This window comes from Rhipicephalus microplus, chromosome 7, assembly GCF_043290135.1.
Source record: "Rhipicephalus microplus isolate Deutch F79 chromosome 7, USDA_Rmic, whole genome shotgun sequence".
NCBI classification, from domain to species: domain Eukaryota; kingdom Metazoa; phylum Arthropoda; class Arachnida; order Ixodida; family Ixodidae; genus Rhipicephalus; species Rhipicephalus microplus.
The window spans coordinates 85,318,673-85,325,995 of NC_134706.1; positions in this window are offsets into that span (position 1 = coordinate 85,318,673).

Sequence of the window (7,323 nt, forward strand, 5' to 3'; positions counted from 1 at the left end):
GTGAGGGTGCTTCGGCACGATGGAACAGCCGTAAACACTTTTCTGTGTTTCCGTGACTGCCGGCGTGTCTTTGGGAGATCGGCGGCTGAGCGAAAATTCGCCCCATGTCTTTGCTTCAAAGACCATGAAGCGGGCAATCTTGGGGGAGTTAACAATGCCCTCTCCGAGGCTTCCGCGGCGTCTGAATAGGCAGCTCGAGCACCCAACCAAAGTCTTTTCTTCGCTACCTTATTGTGTAACCCAGACCCCGTCCCTCGTTACCACGAATTATGGCGGGGGCTGCGCCGCTTAGCCGGAGAGGGTCTATCGCAGAGCGTGGAGCATGACTGAAAATAAGGTGCAGGTGTGCAAGTTTAGTCGGTGTCGCTGCGTCACCAGCGCGCGCGTCACCAGCACGTCACCTCCAGAGGCGAACCAATAGCGCACGAGCGATCCTGACGCTGGCACTGCCGTCCTCCTCGCACTCTGTTTTCCCTCTTTCGTGCGATCCGGGTCCAGCAATTCCAAATACGCGGCCGGGCGGCGTATTTGGCATTACTGGCCCCGCATCGCAAGAGAGAGGGAAAAGAAAGAGTGCAGGGAGGACGCCGGCGCGAGCATCAGGACTGCTCGCGCGCTAGTGGTTCCTCTCTGTAGGGGACGTGCACGCCTATAGGTGACGCGCTGGTGACGCACGCACGCGGGTGAGGAGAGGAGTGACGGGTGAGGACACCGACTAAATATTGCGCAAGTTCATACTTGTGCAATTGTCAATTAAAAATCAACAATTGCGCATACCTGAGGCACCATAACAACACGTCGATATTTTAAATGTGTGTGTTTATACCAGAGAAGGCACACATAAGTAATTCTAAGGACCGTAGCGTTTATCACGCTGCGCTGACAATGCAATGTGATGCTCAAAAAGGCAAGTGTTTCCAACGCTTTGCTAAGACGACACAGTGGTGGCACCTGTCCGTCGCTTTGCGTTCTACACCTTATCGCCTCCGAGGCAGGCGTGCACGCCTTCCTTCAGTTTCGAAGATAACTGCCAGACAGCGATCGTGTCGGACTCCTTAGCTCCTCCAGAATAGAATAGAACCGACACCTCCAGAATAGAATTCACCGAATTGCTTGCGCACCATCAAATAAACATTTTGTTCGCTCTCTCCAGACGCAAGACTATCGTCTTTCGACGACATTTGCAGTAAAAAATGTAGATACGGAGCCAATTTTTTTACATGATGATCGGCTGGGCAACATTTACGGAGGCTTTTCGGTTTACCTATGTACCTCCGAAGCTTTGCCCACTCATCATCATTCACTCCGTGGATATGCTGTGATTTTTTACACTGTACTCTAGTAATGGGTCGGCGCCAGGGCACTATAAGAGGCATGCGAGCCAGCCTCGCGCAGGTGTCGTGATCCCCAGTACGTACGAGCGCGACCGCTTTTCTACGTAGCAGCGTTGCACAAAAAACGAACTATTCATTGAAGCGCCACAGAATAGCGCGACAAGAGACCACGCAAGGCGACTTGTTTAAGGCGTCAAGCGCATGGACAGCACTTGGGGCCAATCCGGCGACAGTCTGTCGGCAATCGAAGTGTCGGCTTTGACGGGCTCTTCCAGACAGGGTGAACAAGACGACTTTAATATCATCACTTTTATCGTGATTGCGTTCTGCGTTCTTGCACTGATCATGTCTTTAGTCGTCGCCATCCTCTTCACTCGAAACCTGGAAACCTACGACGAGAGCGATGACGCTGGCGGCCGTGCCAACGACGACACAAGGTTTCCAAGAGGTCGCAGTTCCTCTTCAAGTTCTGGTTCCGGGCCACCAGCAACGGTGAAGGATACCTTCGCGACGACGGAGGTGCCGGCAGCAACGACGCCTGGGCGAGTACCACCAACCACGCGAGAAGTACCACCGATGCCGCCTTCCATTCCTCCTGCTAAGCCTACGGCTTCCCAGCTCACCTCATCTGCGATGGAGAGAGTAACTACGACACCAACAACACCCAGTTCACTTCCTCCTACACCACCGCGAAAAAAATCGTCGATAAAACCCCAGTCACTTCTGTGCACTTTCGGCAACAAGACCAACTACGGGACAACCTTTCCGGCGGACGGCGTGTGTGACTACATCTTCTACAACTCCATGTACGAGAACAACAAAAACCCGCTGGTCGCCAACTGGGACTACGACGTGTACTCCATCCTCTCGAAGGCGCAGAAGACGGACAAGAAAAAGACGCAGTTCGGCCTGGGTTTCGCCTTCGAGCATCGTCGCAGACTCGTTGAAGACCTGGTCAACTCTTCTCTGGAAGTCTTTTGGGGACACAACGTGTTTCACTTCGGCATCCTCGACTGTCCCGGGCACAAAACTGAGCAGGCAGACATGGATGAAGTCTTCGTGGCCCTTCAGACGCTGGATGCCGCTGTCCAGATGGTAAGGGCTTCGGGAAACACCTCATACATCGTCTTGGGCGCCGTTTCGCACACTGACGATTGGAACGAATACTTCAAATCCAAGTTTGGCAGCGTTTTCACGCCCGACCTGTTCATCTCTGTGAGCCACCAGTTCCACGGCGATCCGGAGAGGATCAATTGCAGCGCCACGCCACCAACCATTGTAAAAAAGCCGCAAGGGTTATATGACGCCCACGACTTGTACGACGCTACTCGCGCGCTGGTGTCCATCGCTTCTATAGCTGGAGGTCCGCGGCTGTCCCTCTCGCTCTCGATGAAAGGTCGCTGGTCCACGTTGCTCTCGGCTTCCCCGGCCACGATCTTCTCGGCGTGCGAGACACTCGGTCCGGGACCCTTCTTCGGCAGCTACACCGAAGTATGCAATACGCCTCCCTTCTCGACCAACATTGTATATGAACTGCCGTATTACACGTCGCGCGCTTTCGACCCCGGGACGCGGCGTATGCTCGCGTACGAGGACGAGAAATCTCTGCGCCAAAAATTGTGTTTCGCCAAGGCCAACCAAACCGCGGTTGCGTTTGGCGTCGCCGTCTACGACTTAGACTACGAGGACGCCGACAACACGTGCGCGAACCAAAACACGAACGGAGCCTACAGCCACCTGCAGACTGCGAGAACCGTGGCAAAGTATTTGGCTAACGAATTCACCGATCCATCAAAGTTGGCCGAGTGTTCCAAGGTGTCTCGTTAAGGAAGTCGAACGTTAAGATTTTTCAATAGCGAATTAGTGGTTATTCCATTATAATTTATCATAAAAGAGTATTACCCGGACAATTAGATTTTTGCTGAAAAAATAAACTTTTTCTCTACACTTATGCAAGATTGTTTCACGCACGCTCAGTTAATGGTAGCACCGCCAAAATATATAATTTTGAGGAACAGAAGAATTACACTAGTTACATCGGGGAAGTGCAGCCACTTTTATAGTATGTATTCTCAATGTGGCTCGGGCTCACGCCGTTTCGTTTTTTTATTTTTTTGCGCACCAGAGCGCTATGCATAAATGCACCTTTCCTTCCTCTGTGCACAGATGCATGCCGACGCCATGTTGTGAAGTTCTGCTTAGATCACGGCTGTGCCTCCTCGTCTCCGCCGGCGCTCCGAGCACCGGGTTCTTGTCCTCGTCGGCTTCCCGTACGACCGCGTCGACATATTTTGACGACGAGTGCAGTGATTCAAAGCCATGTGTACCCTTCAGGATAGTTTGGAGATTCTTCCATCTCACCGTTCTCCACATCCCGCCCGAGCGACGTCCTCTTTTTGCGCAGTAAACTCATTACTTGCCGACGGCGGCAGCGCAACGTGGCGCGGAGCAGCGGAGGTCCGCCACCATCACATCTGAGCAGTGCGTGGTGGGCTTGTGTTTGTAAAGCAAGTGTTATTTGCAAGGAATTACCTGGCAGAGGAAGTCACCTTCACTGTATTTGCAAGCGAACGCGTGGCTTTGTGGTAGAACACCTACCTGCCACACAAACGACCTGGGCTTAATCCCCACTGGGACACCGAAAGTTACTTTTTTTTATTCGTATCTTTATATCTTTACCAGGCACAAGATGATATTTCCCTCACAACCAACAACGCCGACACCGATATTCCCGTGAAACGAGCTTTTATCGCTGTCGCGTTAGGGTATACGTGAGCACATCAATTTTGTGACCACCAGTGTTGTTCGTGCTCCTGGTATAGGCCTAGCGGCGCCTTCGACCAAAATCCGCGGGAACGGCGTGGCGCTGCTGTTAGCCGGTGTCGCTGCATATGTTCCGCCGATGGGCTTGCGCACTGCCGCTGGTGTTTTCTTTTTATGCTTACGAGCATTTTACGGGCTAAGATTAGCCAGGAAACTATAGGATTAAGCCACACGTTGGCGTGCTGGCAGCTAATAGGAATTCAATTTTAGAGGCGTTGAATTTTGAGTGTTTCTATTGGCAGACCTGTGTTCTTCAGGACTCCTCATGAGACCACCTTATGTTACCTAGACATCACTGGCATGAGCGTTCAGTTGTGGTACTCGCATGATGCGGCCACAGGTACAAGTTTGGTTGTAATTTAAAGCTGCCTATATTATATATATATATATATTATGAAGTCTTGGTAGTCTTGGCTGCGACAGCGTTTATTTGAGGAAAGACCTCGCAAAACGAACGGGCAGAGCCAGCACACAGACGATGACGATGATGATGAACCAGAGTGGCAATGAGGGCAAAGAGACAAGCGGATGATGGTGATTGTGATTATGCAGGGATGAGGACGATGTAAGTTACAAATGCCCACACTAATTCCCCCCCACTTGAAAGCGGACACCCTGGCCGCTGTAAGTCAAAGTGATGGGGAACGTCGCGTGAAAGGTTTCATGCGACAAACGTGTACAATCTCTGTGCTGCGGTAGCGGCGGTCTGTTGGGGCGACGAGTGGTGTCACACGATAATTAACCGGCGAAGTCTGTTCTAAAACAATGTATGGCCCGATGAAGCGTGGTTGGAATTTGTCACAGAGACCAGGAGTGCGAATAGGTGTCAAAAGCAGCACCTCGTCACCAGGTTGGAAAGACACAACGCGGTGGGATTCGTCATAGATGATCTTCCGCTCGTGCTGTCTCGCTTCAGTATTGATGCGAGCCTGATGGCGAGACTGGGCCAGGCGGGAAATGTATTCTTCGCTAGAAGACTGACATGAATTCCCATGGCTGCTAAAGAAGGAGACGTCGAGAAAGGTAGTCGGGGTGCGTCCGTACACGAGGTAAAACGGTGAGTAGCAAGTTGTTCGCTGAACGGCGGTGTTGTAAGCGAATGTCAGGAATGGTAAAAGAGTGTCCCAGTTTTTGTGGTCGGGTTGGACGTAAACGGCTATCATGTCTGCAAGGGTTCGGTGAAATCTTTCTGTGAGACCATTTGTCTGAGGGTGGTAGCTTGAAGCTGTCTTGTGAGTAGTTCCAGATGCGCGCAGTACTTCATTTACAACTTGTGACAGGAACACTTTTCCGCGGTCACTAAGCAGTACACGAGGAGCCCCATGACGCAATATTATTGCGTGAAGAATAAAGTCTGCAACTTCCACAGCTGAGCCTGTAATAACAGAGGAAGTCTCAGCGTAGCGTGTCAGGTGGTCCACGGCAGTCACTATCCATCGTTTGCCAGCAGATGTGACGGGGAGAGGCCCGTAAAGGTCAACACCTACAACCTCGAACGGCATTGAAGGGCACGGAAGTGGCTGTAGAGGTCCAGCAGGTGCCGACGTGGGGAGTTTACGACGCTGGCATGGGTAGCAGGAACCGACGTACCGAGCTACACTAGAAGAAAGGCCAGGCCAGTAATAACGACATCGAATGCGGTCAAGAGTTTTTTTTAAACCAAGATGACCAGCAGTCAAGTCGTCGTGGAAGGCTTCGAGCACCTGAAGTCGGAGAGAGCGTGGCAGTACAGGAACCCAGCGCTGACCGTCAGGGTGGTAGACGTGGTGGTGGAGAACCCCATTGTCCAGCCTAAAGTGCAGGAGTTGACGACGGAGTCGCGTGTTTGGTGGATGAGAAACTCCCGAAAGGTGGTCCATGATGCGTCTGCAGTATGAATCGGACCGCTGGCGGGAGATAAATGTTGGCTCGTCATCCGAAAAGGGTTGCGTTATTGATGCGAGCGTATGAACTTTGGTAGATGTGGTGGTTGAGTTCTCACCAACGCTCATATGGGTAGTTGGAAGCGGGCAACGAGATAAAGCATCGGCGTCTTGATGTTTTCTGCCTGACTTGTAAGTTATATCAAAGTCGTACTCCTGCAAGCGTAGTATCCACCGACCCAAACGTCCGGACAAGTTCTTCAGTGTAGAAAGCCAGCATAAGGCATGGTGGTCCGTAACGATTGTGAAGTGACGCCCGTGGAGATAGGGACGGAACTTCTGAACCAACCAAACCACAGCCAAACACTCTTGCTCAGTTATAGTGTAGTTCTTTTCAGCAGCGGTGAGTACGCGACTGGCATATGCAATAACTTTCTCTAGGGAAGACTTGTCGCGTTGTAGAAGTACGGCTCCTATACCAAGGCCGCTAGCGTCGGTATGGAGGATAGTTGGTGCGGCTTCGTCAAAGTGGCAGAGCAGAGGTTCAGACGTGAGTGCCCGCTTCAACAGGTCGAATGCTGTTTGGCATTCTTGAGACCACAGAAAGGGGACGTTGGAAGCAAGTAGTTGGTGTAATGGAGCAGCAATAGAAGCGAAGTTCTGGATAAACCGGCGAAAATAGGAGGCAAGGCCAAGAAAACTGCGAAGCTCCTTTGGTTTTTCGGGGCGCGGAAAGTGAAGGACTGCAGAAATCTTGTCAGGGTCGGGCCGGATGCCATCTTTGCTAACGACGTGTCCTAAGACCTTGATGGATTTGCTAGCGAAAGAGCATTTCTTCGTGTTTATTTGAAGCCCGGCGCCGCAAGGCACGTCAAAACTTGATCCAATCGTTCTAGGTGCTCAGGAAACGTTGACGAAAAGATAATAATGTCGTCCAGGTAGCAAAGGCAACTTTTCCATTTCAGGCCACGCAGCACGGTATCTATCATGCGCTCAAAAGTCGCGGGTGCGTTGCAGAGCCCGAAAGGCATCACGTTGAATTCATATAGCCCGTCGGGGGTTGCGAATGCCGTTTTCTCTTTATCGTCTTCATGCATGGGGATCTGCCAGTACCCAGAACGCAAGTCGATGCTTGAAAAGAATTCCGCGCCTTGTAGGGAATCAAGGGCGTCGTCAATGCGTGGCATAGGGTACACGTCCTTGCGTGTGATCTTATTGAGCGCCCGGTAGTCCACGCAAAACCGCACAGAGCCATCCTTTTTATGGACCAAAACAATAGGAGATGACCAAGGGCTAGATGAGGG